Raw genomic sequence first — 18,271 nt, forward strand, 5'->3', positions numbered from 1 at the left:
GTCTGGTATGGATTTTAAGGGGAACCCCGCGCCAAAAAAAAAAAAAAAAATGGCGTGGGGTCCCCCCAAAAATCCATACCAGACCCTTATCCGAGCACGCAACCTGGCAGGCCGCAGGAAAAGAGGGGGGGACGAGAGTGCGGCCCCCCCTCCCTCCTGAACCATACCAGGCCACATGCCCTCAACATTGGGAGGGTGCTTTGGGGTAGCCCCCCAAAACACCTTGTCCCCATGTTGATGAGGACAAGGGCCTCATCCCCACAACCCTGGCCGGTGGTTGTGGGGGTCTGCGGGCGGGGGGCTTATCGGAATCTGGAAGCCCCCTTTAACAAGGTGACCCCCAGATCCCGGCCCCCCCCCCTGTGTGAAATGGTAAGGGGGTACATAAGTACCCCTACCATTTCACGAAGAAAGTGTCAAAAATGTTAAAAATGACAAGAGACAGTTTTTGACAATTCCTTTATTTAAATGCTTCTTCTTTCTTCTATCTTCCTTCATCTTCTGGTTCTTCTGGTTCTTTTGGCTCTTCTGGTTCTTCCTCCGGCGTTCTCGTCCAGCATCTCCTCCGCGGCGTCTTCTGTCTTCTTCTCCTCGGGCCGCTCCGCACCCATGGCATGGGCGGGAGGCTCCCGCTCTTCTCTTCTTCTTTTCTTCTCTTCTTTTCTTCTCCGGGCAGCTCCGCAATCCATGCTGGCATGGAGGGAGGCTCCCGCTGTGTGACGGCGCTCCTCGTCTGACAGTTCTTAAATAACGGGGGGGGGGCGGGGCCACCCAGTGACCCCGCCCCCCTCTGACGCACGGTGACTTGACGGGACTTCCCTGTGGCATTCCCCGTGACGTCACAGGGAAGTCCCGTCAAGTCACCGTGCGTCAGAGGGGGGCGGGGTCACCGGGTGGCCCCGCCCCCCCCGTTATTTAAGAACTGTCAGACGAGGAGCGCCGTCACACAGCGGGAGCCTCCCTCCATGCCAGCATGGATTGCGGAGCGGCCCGGAGAAGAAAAGAAGAAAAGAAGAAGAGAAGAAGAGAAGAAAAGAAGAAGAGAAGAGCGGGAGCCTCCCCCCCATGCCATGGGTGCGGAGCGGCCCGAGGAGAAGAAGATAGAAGACGCCGCGGAGGAGATGCTGGACGAGAACGCCGGAGGAAGAACCAGAAGAACCAGAAGAACCAGAAGAACCAGAAGATGAAGGAAGATAAAAGAAAGAGAAGCATTTAAATAAAGGAATTGTCAAAAACTGTCTCTTGTCATTTTTAACATTTTTGACACTTTTTTCGTGAAATGGTAGGGGTACTTATGTACCCCCTTACCATTTCACACAGGGGGGGCGGGATCTGGGGGTCACCTTGTTAAAGGGGGCTTCCAGATTCCGATAAGCCCTCCGCCCGCAGACCCCCACAACCACCGGCCAGGGTTGTGGGGATGAGGCCCTTGTCCTCATCAACATGGGGACAAGGTGTTTTGGGGGGCTACCCCAAAGCACCCTCCCAATGTTGAGGGCATGTGGCCTGGTACGGTTCAGGAGGGAGGGGGGGCCGCACTCTCGTCCCCCCCTCTTTTCCTGCGGCCTGCCAGGTTGCGTGCTCGGATAAGGGTCTGGTATGGATTTTTGGGGGGACCCCACGCCGTTTTTTTTTTTTTTTTTGGCGCGGGGTTCCCCTTAAAATCCATACCAGACCTGAAGGGTCTGGTATGGAATTTAGGGGGAACCCCACGTCATTTTTTTTTTTAAATTTTGGCCGGGGTTCCCCTTAATATCCATACCAGACCTGAAGGGCCTGGTATGGAATTTAGGGGGACTCCCACGTCATTTTTTTTTTTTAATTTTGGTTCGGGGTTCCCCTTTGGGGAATTCCCATGCCGTTTTTATCAATGAACTTCTATGTGTATTGTCGGCAATGCAATAGCCGCGAGTAGTTTTAAATGAGTTTTTTCCTTCAAAATGTCATTTTGCTGTCAGACTGTTCTAAACACAGGAAACATGCGCCCCTTTACAGGCACACTATAGACACCCCCCAGGTACGAAATTTAAAGGGATATTACACTTTTATTGATTGACTTTAAGCATTATTAAAATCACTGCTCCTGAAAAAACGGCCGTTTTTAAAACTTTTTTTTGCATTGATCCATGTCCCCTGGGGCAGGACCCAGGTCCCCAAACACTTTTTATGACAATAACTTGCATATTAGCCTTTAAAATTAGCACTTTTGATTTCTCCCATAGACTTTTAAAGGGTGTTCCGCGGCATTCGAATTTGCCGCGAACACCCCAAATTGTTCGCTGTTCGGTGAACTTGCGAACAGCCAATGTTCGAGTCGAACATGAGTTCGACTCGAACTCGAAGCTCATCCCTAGTGCCCACCAAAATTAAGAAAACAAGATATAAAAATGCACGAAATCACTAGTCACGCACTTAGAATATGGGATTGGATCCATAAAAGGGAACATTGGGAATACAATTCACCACTAATGTCATTGAAGGAAGTAGAATATTTTCCACCTGGGAAGGAAGAGTGGTTCGGGAAATGGCTCCTAGACGAGAATTTGCAATTAAAGGACGTAACAGACAGGGGGAAAATATGTTCAATCCAGGAGCTTAAGAAAAGAGGAGACAAGATAAATATCAATTCATGGCGCTACGCTCAATTAAAACATTTTGTAGAATCTTTGCCGCAACCAATTAGAACAAGAAAAATCTACTCCCACTAGAAAAAATATGTATAGAATCAGACGAAAAAAGTGGTTTTTCTAGAATATATAAAGTACTGGTAGAGCTGAAGAGGGTAGATACCTTGGCTTTTATAAGTAAATGGGAGAAGGAGTTAGGTTTAACACTGGCTGAGGCAGAAGTAGATCTGATATTAAAGCGTCTTTCGACCACGTCAGTTAATTATAAACTGCTAGAGTTAAACTATAAGTGTTTAACAAGAATGTACATGACCCCGGATAAGATGCATAAAATCGATAAGGACAAATCTCGGTTATGTTGGAGGGGATGTGGTGAAATCGGGACGATGGCCCATGTGTGGTGGTCGTGTCCTGAGATAGGGATCTTCTGGGATGAGATCAGAAAATATATTAAAGAGATTACAAGCTATGATGTGCCAAGGGATCCCAGGGCTCTTCTGTTTCATTTGAGCGAGATGCCCACCAGGGCCTACCTCAGAACACTCCTGCCCCACCTTATAGATGCAGCTAAGAGCCTAATCCCCAAAAACTGGAATAGAAAAGAAAGGCCAACCATGAGGGATTGGATTAATAAAATAAATGAGATACAGGACTTGGAGTATCTAAGGTTTAGTGAAGGGATGAAAATGGAGGCATATAGGATAAAGTGGGGAGAGTGGGAGAAATTAAAAAAATCCATAAGAGCAGCTGAGATATGGTCAACTTGAGCAGCGAAGGGGGCAGACCCTGAGTTAGGGGGAGCAAGGGGAAATCAACAACAAAAAAAGAGAAAGAAAGAGAGGAAAGAGAAAGAAAAAAAAAAAAAAAGAAACAGGAGACGGGAGGGAGTACGGTCTCGGGTAGGGTGGGAATAGGGGGGTGGGGGCGGAGGGTAGGGAGTAAGTAATTAATGGTTTATTTTGGAAATAGTGGGGGGGGTGTTACTCCCGTATCTTTGTGTTAAGAAATATCCCAATCAATGAAATAGATCAAAAGCCATAATGATGTGACGAAAAAAAAAAAAGGGGAAGTATTTTTTGAATTTTAATTTGAAAAAGCTACTCCCATGGTTTACCTTCTCGCTGATGTGGCAAAAAAAAAAAAAAAAAAAAAGTCAGGGCTCTGGCTGGGCCATTCAAGAACAGTCACAGAGTTGTTGTGAAGCCACTCCTTCTTTATTTTAGCTGTGTGCTTAGGGTCATTGTCTTGTTGGAAGGTAAACCTTCGGCCCAGTCTAAGGTTCTGATATCCCTGTACTTGGCCGCATTCATCTTTCCCTCGATTGCAACCAGTTGTCCTTTCCCTGCATCTGAAAATCACCCTCACAGCATAATGCTGCCACCACCATGCTTCACTGTTGGGACTGTACTGGACAGGTGATAAACAGTGCCTGGTTTTCTCCACACATACCGCTTAGAATTAAGGCCAAAAAGTTCTATCTTGGTCTAAGACCAGAGAATCTTATTTCTCACCATCTTGGAGTGCTTTAGGTGTTTTTTTAGCAAACTCCATGAGGGTTGTCATGTGTCTTGCACTAAGGAGAGGCTTCCGTTGGGCCACCCTGCCATAAAGCCCCGACTGGTGGAGGGCCGCAATGATGGTTGATTTTCTACAACTTTCTCCCATTTCCTGACTGCATCTCTGGAGCTCAGCCACAGTGATCTTTGGGTTCTTCTTTACCTCTCTAACCAAGGCTCTTCTCCCATGATAGCTCAGTTTAGCCAGACAGCCAGCTCTAGGAAGGGTTCTGGTCATCCCAAACATCTTCCATTTAAGGATTATGGAGGCCACTGTGCTCTTAGGAACCTTAAGTACAGCACAAATTTTCTTGTAACCTTGGCCAGATCTGTGCCTTGCCACAATTCTGTCTCTGAGCTCTTCAGGCAGTTCCTTTGACCTCATGATTCTCATTTGCTCTGACATGTTCTGTGAGCTGTAAGGTCTTATATAGACAGGTGTGTGGCTTTCCTAATCAAGTCCAATCAGTATAATCAAACACAGCTGGACACAAATGAAGGTGTAGAACCATCTTAAAGATGATCAGAAGAAATGGACAGCACCTGAGTTAAATATATGAGTGTCACAGCAAAGGGTCTGAATACAGTGATATTTCAGTTTTTCTTTTTTAACAAATCAGCAAAAATGTCAACAATTCTGTGTTTTTCTGTCAATATGGGGTGCTGTGTGTACATTAATTAGGAAAAAAAATGAACTTAAATGATTTTAGCAAATGGTTGCAATATAACAAAGAGTGAAAAATTTAAGGGGGTCTGAATACTTTCCGTCCCCACTGTATTGATGGTTATCAGTGCCTCAAAGTCCCCTCCATGGTTGCATTTACTCATAAAAAAGACACTAGAGACTAAATTAATTAATATCAACATGGACTTTTCTTAATTTATTAAGCATATCTATAATTTTGGTAAGCACAACATTGTGAAATTAAGCTATTAAATTGGAATACATATTTTGTATATGTTGTAACACATGTTATTGTTTGTACCAGGATTTTATATAATATTATGCACTTTATAGTTATTTATAGACAATAGCAGTGCAGCATCATTTTATTTTTATGTGCACACTATATAGTTGTGGGAACACTATCAGGTGCTTGAAGCAGCTATCACATAATTATTGATTGCTTTGTATACACACTAAACACATATAAGTGGTAGTGCAGGATTATCCTTCAATTTATTTGCAACAATAATTGTAGTTTCATACTGTGGAGCAATTCTGTTCAAACTTCACAACTGAAGATGAAGTTGTTCAAGTCAATCTTTTATTAACACAGCTCGGTCAGCTCCTTTCACCCAGAGCTCCAACACTGTGTTTGCATTAGAGTTATAGTTTAGTTTGATTTACTGTGATGGTGCTTGATTAATTAGAATCACAGAAGTACTAAACTGATGTTGCATCCTCTAGATAGTGAGGTGCTAGAGTGAAGTTTTTTCTCTGGCAGTGTACAGTAGGTAAATTTAGGCAGGCCTAGCTTGTTGCTAGGTCTGTTTGTTTTCATTCTGGGCTGGGAGAGGTTTAGGGTTGCAGATGATGATTCACAGGCAGCAGGTGAACTAACATTTTGCTGTTTCTGCTGTGGACTTTAAAGTGATACTAAACCCAGGACTCTGCATTCACTATATCTGTTCTCCCACAGTACATAGAACATTAAAATACAATAGTTTTAGTAACTATAAACTGCTAAATATATTTTCTCATCAGCAGTTGGAGTAATCATGTGACTTCTATCAGTGTCTGGTTATTGCTTGTAGGAGGAGTTTTCATTCTTCCCTGATTGTCCCTTGAGGCTGTAGGACCCCTGACCCTCTGTCTGGACAGTGCTGATTGGTCTTTTGCTAATCAACTGGACTCTCCCAAGAAAAAAATAAACTCTAGCAATACACACCAAACTTAGCATGTGCAGCATGACCCCTGGCTCTGTAAATATAAGGAGATTTATAAGAGTCGGTGGAAGAAGGAGATGATCAGAGGAGACAGGATCAAACAGCCTTTTTACACAATGTAGTTGATTAACCCCTTAGGTTCCATAGTCAGTATAACAAGCTTTCCTAACTGCATACAGTATACAGACTGATTTTACTGTTGTGGGTTTAGTAACACTTTAAGGAATAATTGCTCCACAGTACTTACAGGGGTCAATAATGGCTGTCCTGTCCTCACACCCAGTATTGGAAATGTCATAAAAAGTGACCTAGAAAGTCCCAGTTCTGCACACAGGGTTTTGTATTATGTGCCAATAGGAACATCATTTTAGATGCAAATGACAGGGGGCGTGGTTTCTGCATGGCGCTGGTCAGACGTGTTTGAGCAGAGATCCGTCCCAGCCTAAGCCTAACTACCTCTGGAAATGCCTGCAAAAGCTGCTAGATCCCAAAACAACATAGGCAAGAGGACGGGGAGAGGACCCGCAATCTCAATCTCCTCCTCGGGCTTCATAAAGCAGTTCTTGGCCATGGAGAAGCACAATCCCGGTGCACAGTCTGCACAGGTCAGAGCCTCGAGGTCCTGTGGCTCTCATTCTAAGCACACAGCGTCACCGCGTGAGAGCTCCCCTGCATCCTCCTACGGATCGCAGCTCATGGAGGACCCCGGCTCTCCTGTTGGCTTGGAGATGTCATCGCTGGTAAGAGGGTTAAAAAGGGAAATGATGGGGATGTTCTGAAGCCTTGATAAATCACTCAAGAAGGACATTGCAGCAGTACTCTCTGACATGTCGCATCTGCTAGAGAGGGTGGAGGAAACTGAGAGACAGCAGGACTCACAAGCTGCCGCCATTAAGGAGCTGCAGATTGCTGTGAAAAGACTTGCACTAGTCCACCGCTCCTCTCTCTATAAATTAGAAGATTTAGAAAACAGGAATTGCAGAAACAATCTGCGCATTCGGGGATTACCAGAAACAACTAAAGACTCTGATCTAGAACCCACGATTCGTGGCATCCTAAACACTATCTTAGGAAAATCAGTCACTGACCCCCTATGCTTTGATCGAGTCCACAGGGCACTTCGTCCACACAATTTAGCCAAAGACTTGCCCAGGGACATGGTCTGTTGCCTTCTTTACTTTGAGGAAAAGAATGCCATCATGATTAAGCTACGTGGCACTCCAAGCACTGATTTTGATGGCGCCACTCTCAGCATTTTCCCTGATCTCTCTAAAGAGACACTTGAGTGTCGCAGAGCCCTCAAACCACTCCTGGATTAATTGAGAGGAGACAGAGTCACTTATAGGTGGGGTTTCCCTGCCTGCCTCATTGCTACCAAAAATGGCTGCTCCTCCACCTTGAGGTTCCCGGAAGATCTCCTGACCTTCTTACATGAGATTGGAATCCCCCTGGTTGATCTCCCTGGGTGGCAAGACATGTTGCCAGATTTTTCTATACCACAGGATCCCGCTTGGAAAAGCACACCTCCTAAAAAGAAGCGTACCAGCATCCCGGGCTCCTCTCAAAAAAATGGGTGAGATCTTCGACATATCTCATTTAACTTACATGTTCTGCATTTAGGGCAGGCAATGACTTTGGAGTTTGTTTTGTTACTATGTTATTTCCAACATAATGATGCCAAGGCTTAAATGTAGCTATCCCACTATCCATGGATTGCAGACTCCCATTCACGTCTTTATTCCATGTACTGACTGTACCTTTTTTTTATTTATTTTTTTTTTTCAGTTACCTGCATAGTTTCTCTAATGCCAGATGTTTACACATTTAAATTGTTTTTTATTATGGCCGGGCCTGGAAGAGTTCCGCAGGATCCCAAACCATGAGTAGTTTATACTCAAATTTCATAACCATTGTTCCCCCCTTCTCCTTTCAGGGTTGATGGAGGTGCGTGGCCCCTATGATTTTACTAGTGACCCCCTTTTTGGGGACGCCTGGGTCGCTCACCCCCACAAACCCTCATGGGTCCACCGCGATATTTCGCGTGACTCTACACTGTTTCTCAATGGTCTAAATGTATTATTATCAGTGGTTTATTTGCATATCTCCCTTTCTTCTCCCTTACTTTTCCCTTCTTTTCCCCCCACTTCTCTATCTTCTCCTGACTTTTGCTGGTATAGATGGCACCATGGGCTGGAGACATGGGTTCTAATCTCCCAATGGCTTCACTGAATATCATCTCATACAATGTTAGGGGTTTAAACCATGCTACCAAATGACAAGTGTGTGTGAAGTGTTAAAAGAATTTAAACAAGCTTCCTGCTCCATTGCTTTTCTCCAAGAAACGCACCTTACCCATACCACCCCGGTCAGGCTTTCCTCATCTTATTTTCCAAATTGGTATTACAGTCTTTTGGACACAAATAAAGCCAAAGGAGTAGCCATTGGGTTCAGTGGAAATGTGTCCTTCCAGCTTGAGGAAATGATGACGGATACCCATTGTAGGTTTTTGTTCCTGAGGGGCTCTATAGGCAACACCCAGTGCACACTGGCAAATATTTACTGCCCGAATTATAACCAACCCTCTTTTATGGCTCAAGTCCTGTCAAAACTGGCAACTTTCACAAAGGCAATTACCATCCTAGCAGGCGATATTAACATGCCACTTGACCCTATCTTAGACACGTCTCAGGGTCGCTCTACCATACCATATAAACGCTTAGCTTTTATTAAGGAAAGACTACATGAACTTCAGCTAATTGATGCACTCTCCACCCCAAAGATAAGGACTATTCCCTGTACTCTAAAACACATCACTCTTATGCCCCGTACACACGGTCGGACTTTGTTCGGACATTCCGACAACAAAATCCTAGCATATTTTCCGACGGATGTTGGCTCAAACTTGTCTTGCATACACACGGTCACACAAAGTTGTCGGAAAATCCGATCGTTCTGAACGCGGTGACATAAAACACGTACGTCGGGACTATAAACGGGGCAGTGGCCAATAGCTTTTATCTCTTTATTTATTCTGAGCATGCCTGGCACTTTGTCCGTCGGATTTGTGTACACACGATCGGAATTTCCGACAATGGATTTTGTTGTCGGAAAATTTTATCTCTTGCTCTCCAACTTTGTGTGTTGGAAAATCCAATGGAAAATGTCCGATGGAGCCCACACACGGTCGGAATTTCCGACAACACGCTCCGATCGGACATTTTCCATCGGAAAATCCGACCGTGTGTACGGAGCATTATTCTAGAATTGATAATATTTTCATCGACCACTTTCACTTACCCCTCTTGAAATCAGCATCGATAGGTATGGCTTCATTGTCTGACCACGCCCCGGTTAATATCCGAACAGCTATTCCCTCACTACCCAAACGCGCCACCAACTGAAAGCTAAACGACTACCTCCTGTCTAACCCGGTAGATGCATCCATGTTGGCCACCGCCATAAAACAATACTTTGCAAAGAGTGGGTCAACAAATACGGCTCCCGCTCTGCTTTGGGAGGCCCATAAAGCCACAATGAGGGGTAAACTTATTGAGTTGGGAGCTAGAAGAAAGAGAGAACAGGGTCAGCAACTTAATGATTTAATACTGCAAGTAGCAGACCTTGACAGACAACAAAAACTGTTCCTACGTAAATCACATCTAGAGGCCCTAATGCAGAAAAGAGAAGAACTAAAAACACTACTAGACTCTCAAACTAAAAGGCACTTTCAAATTTTCTCCCAGAAATTATATGAATGGGGTGACAAACCGGGCAAACAACTGGCACGCTCCATTTGAGCGAAAAAATCCGCTTCCTTTATCTCCAAAGTCAAATTCTCCTCGGGAGAAATAGCTCACTCATCCCCCAAATTGCCAAAGCGTTTAAGGAATTTTACACTGACCTTTATAACGTCAAAGGGGCCTTAGATACCCTCGCCCCATCAGAGAAACACTCTCGTATTCTATCCTACCTGGAACAAGCTAACTTACCAAAATTATCCCGTAAAACCCTTAAACTGCTGGAGTCTGACTTCAAGATGGAAGAGTTTCGAGCAGCGCTAAAAAACACCCCTTCAGGTAAAGCACCTGGCCCTGACGGTTATACTGCAAAGTATTATAAAACCTTTAGTGACATCTTATTACCCAGACTAACATCTTATGCTAACTCTATCTCCAAAACCTCTAGTTACCGACCAGAATCTCTGTCAGCCCATATCACCATTATCCCCAAACCTGGCAAAGACCCTACCCTATGTGGCAGCTATCGCCCCATATCCCTGCTGAATATAGACATCATGCTGATTGCTAAAGTTATGGCCAAAAGAATCTTACCTCTCCTTCCTAAAGGAATCTCGGCTGACCAAACGGGATTCATCCCAGCTAGAGAGGCCAGGGATAATTCTTTATGCACCCTCTCACTCATTCACCACGTCTGGAGGCATTCCCAGTCCACCCTTTTATTATCTACTGATGCTGAAAAAGCTTTTTTTTTTTTTAAATATTTTTTGAGTTTTACAGTATACAGTAGTATAAAACATACATAAAGGTTATAAAGCAGGTAAACGTAAATTCTCTAAGCAGTAAGATGGTTTTATACTTAAATACAGGTAAGGGGGGAGGGGGTCAGAAATTCACATTTACCATCTTAACATAAATATTAAGCAAAACATTGCTTGAGAGACTGAAACTTTACAACTTTGTACCTTCAGGAGTGTAAGCAGCGTTTGAACATAACTAGCTAGAGATGAGATAAATTGGTCTAGTTAACACAGCAAAACTAAATAATACTATTGAGAATGAATAGAAGAAAATAGTGGATGCCAAAGAGCAGTATAGGCTTGCGAACAGAGGGGTCAGAAGTGGGAGATATTTTGAGATTGCCCAGAGAATTGGAGAGATCTCTCCTTTGGTACCAGTCTGTGAAATGGAATGGGTGCATTATATCTTGCATTGTTTGTCAAGTGAATGTGGCTTCCATATACCTTCTCCATCTCTTGAAAAAGTGTGAGGTAGAACGAAAGTGCAGTGTGATGGTATCTAATCTCTCCAAATAAAAGCGTGAGGTCATGGCTTTTTTAACCGCCGTTAAGTTAGGTGGTGTTGCTGAGATCCAGTGAGACATAATAGTTCTGCGGGCAACTAGGAGACATAGATGAACCCATTGTGGAATATCTTTTATAGGTCCATCGCTGGTGAGGAGGATGATGGTGGTATACTGAACAAGCATAAGAGACAGTCCTTAGATATCTGTGTTTTATGGATTTTGTTGATGTAGGCTATCACATCGTTCCAGTAAGTAGTGATATTAGTACAGTCCCAAAGACGGTGAAGCAGGGTGGGGCGAGGTAAGGAACACCAGGGACATTGCGCTTGAGTTGGGTCCGCTTTGTTGAAGCGAAATGAGAAGTAGGCCCTGTGAATGATTTTGAATTGCGTCTCCCGCCATGTTTCAGAAGTTAAAAGTTTGCGGATATGTCTGTATCCTTCAAGTATTTTTTCTGGCAGATCGTTGTCACCCAGTAAGTAAGACCATTTTTGAAAAGGCTTGAGGCAATATTTCCATGCTTGGTGTTGTATGAGGCAGGAATATATATTGGAGATAGAATAATTATTTCCTTGAAGTAGATTGTCAATGAAGGACGCTTGAAGGGGATCAGACTCAGACCCACAGCAAGACTTTAAATAATCGGTGAGTCGGTGATAAAAAAAGGATGTGTGTTGGTGGTAGTGAGAGTTCCCGCATCAAGGTTTGAAAAGGTTTAAACTCCCCAGGTTTGTCGTGGTAGATGGATGTTATATTCGTAAGGCCCCTGAGTTTCCATTGACCAAAAGCTTTATGTAGAGTGGATGGGAGAAATATAGGGTTGCCTTGGATTTTCAGGTGGCGGGAGATGTTAGATGGCAGTCTGAGTAATTTTCTGACCTCTCTCCAGGCAATGACTGCATCTCTGAAAAGTACGCTGGACTTGAGGTGGGGAGGCAGAGTATTAGGATTGGAATGAAGGATGGCTGAGAGGTCATAGGGGGAGGCCATAGCGCCTTCAAGTGCGAAGTTGGAATATTTAGATCCTCCAGTTAACCAATCTAGGCCCTGTCTAAGTAAACATGCTAGGTTATAGAAATGCATATTGGGTAGTCCCGCCCCGTCCTCGCCCTTCGGGAGACATCATTTTTGTAGCGTGATGCGTGGTTTCTTGCGAGACCATATAAAAGCAGTTAAGGCTTTCTGGATTTTTTGAACATCAGAATGTTTCAGTAGGAGAGGTATGGTCTGCATTGGGTAAAGCAGGCGCACAAATGACACCATTTTAAAAAGGTGGCATCTCCCAAAAAGCGAGAGGGGGAGGGCCCCCAAAGCCTCCAACTCCTTCACAGTTTTGGTTATTAAGAGGGGATAATTAAGTAAATATAAAGAAGATGGTTCACGTCCTATTCGAATACCCAAGTATGTGATATGTTGAGTGGCCAGGGCAAGTGGAGATAGATGTCTCCATTTAGTAGATAGGCGTGGGTGTAGTGCTAAAACCTCACTTTTGTCAAAATTAATGCGGAAGCCCGAGCAAAGTCGGAAGTCCGTAAAAAGTTGTTTGAGTCTGTCAAAGTCTGATATGGGATTGGTAGAGAATAAGAGTATGTCGTCCATGAACAGGGCGGAGCGGAGAGTTTGGTTGCCTAAGGTGATGCCACTGACCCCATTATCTGAGTTGAGTATTCTAGATAAAGGTTCAATCGCTATGTTGAACAACAACGGGGACAGGGGGCATCCCTTTGCTAGGGGGATTGTGTCGGAGACAAAGTCAGGGGTGACAAGACGCGCTGTTGGGGAGGCATACAATTGTAATAAAAATCGCATAATTTGACCCAAAAAGCCAAATTGTTCCATCACTCTGAAAAGCCAAGAGAAACTGATGTTGTCAAAGGCTTTTTCCGCGTCAAGGGACATAATGGCAACGTCTTGGTCGGGGTGAGTTTTAGCTTATTCTAAACCCATTAAAATCTTCCGAATGTTCAGGGTAGCTGATCGTCCTGAAACAAAGCCAGATTGGGCTGGGTGTAATAAAAATGGAAGTAGGAGAGCTAAGCGTGATGCAATTATTTTAGACAGGATTTTTACATCAACGTTAATTAATGAAATCGGATGGTATGATCCTGGTAATAGGGGATCTTTGCCTTTCTTGGAAATTAGTTTGATGTGAGCCTGTGTCCCTGTGGGAAGATAGGGCCCTCCATCCCACATGGCTGCGTATACATGTTTCAGGGTGTCCGGGATAAAGTCGTTTGTCAATTTGAAAAATTATGCCGTGTAACTGTTGGGTCCTGCGGCTTTGGCAGACGCCATAGATTTAATCATGTGCTGGATGTCATCTATGGTAATAGGAGCATTGAGTGCCTCTAATTGTGTATTTTGGAGTTTGGGCAGACGTATCTTGGCCAGGAGAGCTTCTGACGTAGGTTGGTCATTTGGGTCAGCTCTATACAAATTAGTGTAATACTCTGCAAGTAGTTTACTAATTTCAGCAGGCGAGGTAACCAGGGAGCCGGCCACATTTCTCAGTGTAGAGATGTGAGTAGGATGTCTAGGTCCTGAACATAATTTAGCCAGCAGCTTGCCCGCCTTGTTACCAAACTTGTGAAAATGTAGAGTAGAGTATGATGTTTTGGCCGCTTCATTCATGTTGTTCTGCCCAAAGATCAAAAGTATGTTTAGCCTGTCGCATTCTTGCATGTTATCAGAGTTACGGTTTAGTGTTAGCCACTCATGAGCCAAGCTTAAAGCTTTGCTGGCCTGTCTGTATTGTTGTCTGGTCCGTTTTTTAAATTGGGCAGTATAAGAGATGGTTTTACCCCATAGAAAGGCTTTGCCGGCTTCCCAACAAAGGTTTGGGTCAGAAATGTGAGCTCCGGGGGGCGTGTCCAAGATGGCGACCGGAGCGGACGTGCAGTGAGATAGCTCCGCTTTCCTCCCGGCCTAAAATCCTGTTTCCCTGCAGACTGTTGCCTCCGAACGCTCCCAAAAAGCTGCAATTCACAGCGGAGGAAGGTGGGACACAGGGGGTGAGGCTAATTTGCACCCCACGGACCCCACAGCGAACACCTAGGCCCCGCTGCAGCCGCGCCTGTTGGTAGGCCTGAAATCCTACTCCCGGCCTAAAGCCCTGTTTCCCTGCAGACCGCTGGCTCAGAAAGTTCCTAAAAAGCAGCAATCCACAGCGGAGGAAGGTAGGACATAGAGGGAGAGACTAATCTACACCCCACGAACCCCACAGCGGTCACCTGGGTCCCGCTGCAGCTTCACCTCTCTGTAGGCCTAAAACCCTGCTACACTAAATCCCTATACGTGGCCCCCACAAGCTGAAAGCAGGAGAGAAGGGAGGTATGACCAGAGGGAAGACAGCTATATCAGCCCGCAACTCCCAAAAAAGTGCCCCGAATACCCCCGCGCGGACCCCACGCCCCGCCAAAGGCTCCAAGATGGCGACGCAGTCTGAGGACATGGAGCAGGCCCCTCTGGAAAGGGAACGGGAGCAATCTAACTTTGAGGCCCTTATGCAGGCTATTACCAACTGCCAGTCAACCCTCACAGGGAAAATTGAGCAAATGCAGCTAGATATTAGCCTCATACGGCGAGACATGGACACATTCAGAACCCGCCTTACTGAGGCTGAACGCCGCGTGGGAGAAGCGGAAGATGTGTTGCAAGACCATACAGTCTTGCTCCGCACACTGCAGACAAAAATTAAATCCCTTGAAACCCGTGCAGAAGATGCCGAAAATAGAAATAGGAGGAACAACCTCCGTATAGTGGGTCTCCCGGAGGGGGCTGAGGGTACTGATCCCACGTCATTCACGGAAAACCTCCTGCGTGAATTGCTGCCCCAAGCGGCATTTTCGGGTGTCTTTGTGGTGGAGAGGGCACATAGAATGCCTGCTGCCCGGGGGCCCCCGGGAGCTCCTCCACGCACATTCATCCTGAAATTATTGAACTTTAGAGATCGGGACCTTGTTCTCCGTGAATCAAGGAAGGTTGAGCAGCTGAGATATGAGGGGGCTAAGTTAATGATCTTCCCGGATTTTTCAGCTGATACTCAAAAGCAACGACGTTCATTTGATCAAGTCAAACTGAACCTACGCAACAAGAAAATAAAGTATAGTATGCTGTTCCCGGCGAGGCTCAGGGTCCAGGATGGAGAGAGGGTGCGTTTCTTTACTTCCCCTGAAGAAGCGTCGCAATGGCTGGAAACCATTCAGAGACACTGATGAGTTGCTTCAGGCACAAGATTAAAAAAGTGCGGATACAGAAGATATGAGATAGAACATCTCTAATGCTCGTTTTCAACAAGCAACCCCTCTGATTGTACCAATCTAGAGGTTTAAAGAAGAAAACAGGTTCAAGTTATGTGCCCCCGGAGGAATGTGTTTATTTCTCCGGGTGAAGTTAATTCTTTTATTCTGCAGGGAACGGTTATCCTTCATCAGCAAGGGGAGGCTTACTGTGTGTACTGTAACGCTCGGACCCCTTCTTGTTCATTTCCCCAATTGGCAATTGCCATGAAGGTTTCTGGGAGTGAGGCACGCCAAAGTTTGGTGGGTGGTGCGGGGTGGGGGAGGGGGGGATGGATGGGGAGCACAAGTTTTTGCTCCGAGTTGGGACTTTTGATATTTTTTTCTTTTTTTTTCCTTTTTTACTGCTACATATGCTCAACATGCTGTGTTACTGTATATAGTATTGTAGGACAGGGCTGTTTGAATCTCTGTCCACCATTTGGCGTGAGAGGTCAAATATCTAATTTTCAGGGTAACAAATGTATGCTATTTTTGCTCTTATTTTTCCTCCTTAGATTTAAAGTGACCCCGACGGGGGTTGGCTACCAACCTGGCTTCCTATTTTTAACATTGAATCAATGCCACCACTGACATTGCTGTCGTGGAATGTTAGAGGGCTGAATACCAAAATCAAGAGATCTCTGGTTTTTAATTTCTTGAAAAAATACAACCCGCATATATGTGTGTTACAGGAGACTCACCTGGTGGGGGGCAGGATGCTGGCACTACGGAAACCATGGGTCGGTGCATATTATCACTCGACTTACTCCTCGTACTCCCGGGGTGTCAGTGTCCTGGTCCACAAGTCGGTGGGGTTTACACTACTAGATCTCCATCTGGTTCCAGATGCAAGATATGTGGCTATACATGCAATGTGTGATAGAATAGAATTACTCATAATAGGTATATATATCCCCCCCCCAGCCACGGTGGAGATCCTTAAGAAAATTACCCCAATAATAGCTCAGTACCCTTCAGCTGGGGTACTTATGGCTGGAGATTTTAACATGACCCCAAGCCCAGACCTGGATAGGATGGGTGCGGGACCATCAGGGGTGACCCCCTTGACACAGTGGGCTGACAATTATGGATTTACAGATATCTGGAGGATGAGGCATCCGGGTGAGAGGCAGTACACATGCCACTCTGCGGCGCATGCATCGTTCTCTAGAATTGATCTGATGTACTCCTCTGACTCTCTCCTCCCCAGAATACTTGAGGTGGATATCCTGCCGCGGGGTATTTCAGACCACGCTCCCCTTCTATTAAAATTACAGACAGACTCCCCTATGGGCAACGCCCTTTGGCGACTCTCGGGGCTCTGGATAATGGATCAGAGGGTGGTCCCCCTGGTGGAGGGCGAGTTGGGGGTTTATTGGACGATCAATGAGGGCACGGTCCCTCCCCCTACGCTTTGGGATGCCTTTAAGGCCTATACTAGGGGCCAATATAAAACGGCAATTGGGAGGGTCAGGAAGGATACCCGGTTGGCATTAGAGGAAGCTGAGAGAAAGGTACTCCTTTTAGAAAATGAATATGTGCACACTAGAGACGTATTAATATATGATGCTATGCAGTCTTTGCATAGAGAAATATCTCTTTTGCGAATTGAGACCACTAAGAAACAGTTGCTGGCTCAGTCGCAAAGGATCTTCGAGCAGGGAGAGAAGACAGGTAGAATGCTAGCTTGGTTGGCCAAGGAACGTTCCTCTTCCCTACACATAGCCCATGTCAAGGATGACAAGGGCGTGATCCACTCGGACCCCAGGGATATAAATGGGCAATTTACACAATACTATCAACAGCTGTACACCTCTAGGGCCACCTCTACTGAGGAAGATATGTGTGAATTCTTAGATCAGATTGATTTCCCTCAACTAACTACAGAGGCCAGAAACACATTAGAGGAACCAATTACTCTTAAAGAGGTCCAAATAGCAGTGGCATCTCTGCAGTCAGCAAAAACTCCAGGCCCTGACGGCCTGCCTGCTGAATTCTATAAGGCAAACAAGGAACTCCTCATCCCTATATTCCACAGACTGCTCCTCACAATGCTAAAAGAAGGCTCCCTCCCTCAATGTCAGAGGCTGTGATTGTAGTTATACCTAAACCCAACAAAGACCCCACATTGTGCTCATCGTATCGTCCCATCTCACTTTTAAATGTGGATGCCAAAATAACTACCAAAATCCTAGCAAATAGACTCAACTCGGTTATTCTATCTATTATAAATGGCGACCAGACAGGCTTTATGCCAGGTAAAGGCACGGACATAAACTTACGTAGATTGTACACTAATATTTCACACGCAGAGAGGTCCCAGTCCTCGGGAGTGGTGGCCTCTCTAGATGCCGAGAAGGCCTTAGACTCGGTAGAATGGAGGTTCTTGTGGAAGGTGTTACAGCGATTTAATTTTGGCCCCCGGTTCATCTCATGGATAAAACTGCTTTATACGAACCCCACAGCAAGAGTCCGAACGAATGGATTACTCTCTCCCCCGTTCTCTTTGGAGAGAGGGACCAGACAGGGGTGCCCATTGTCCCCGGGTCTGTTTGCTCTAGCCATTGAACCTTTGGCTATTTTGCTTAGAATGTCCCCGGAGGTAGGGGGAATAAAAGTTGGTCCGCTGAATGAGAAGCTTTCATTATATGCTGATGATGCGTTGCTGTACCTTCCAGATGCATCGGCATCGCTGTCAGCAGCCCTTGAAATCATTAACCATTATGGATCCTTCTCAGGTATTCGGATTAACTGGACTAAATCCATCATATTCTCATTGTCTCCGACATTGCCGGATGTTGACCCTGCAAACCCTCTGGTTTTGGTCTCTAGGTTTAAATACTTGGGGATTGAGATTCAGAGAGAGCCACACATG

This window comes from Aquarana catesbeiana, linkage group LG09, assembly GCF_042186555.1.
Source record: "Aquarana catesbeiana isolate 2022-GZ linkage group LG09, ASM4218655v1, whole genome shotgun sequence".
Taxonomy (NCBI): Eukaryota; Metazoa; Chordata; class Amphibia; order Anura; family Ranidae; genus Aquarana; species Aquarana catesbeiana.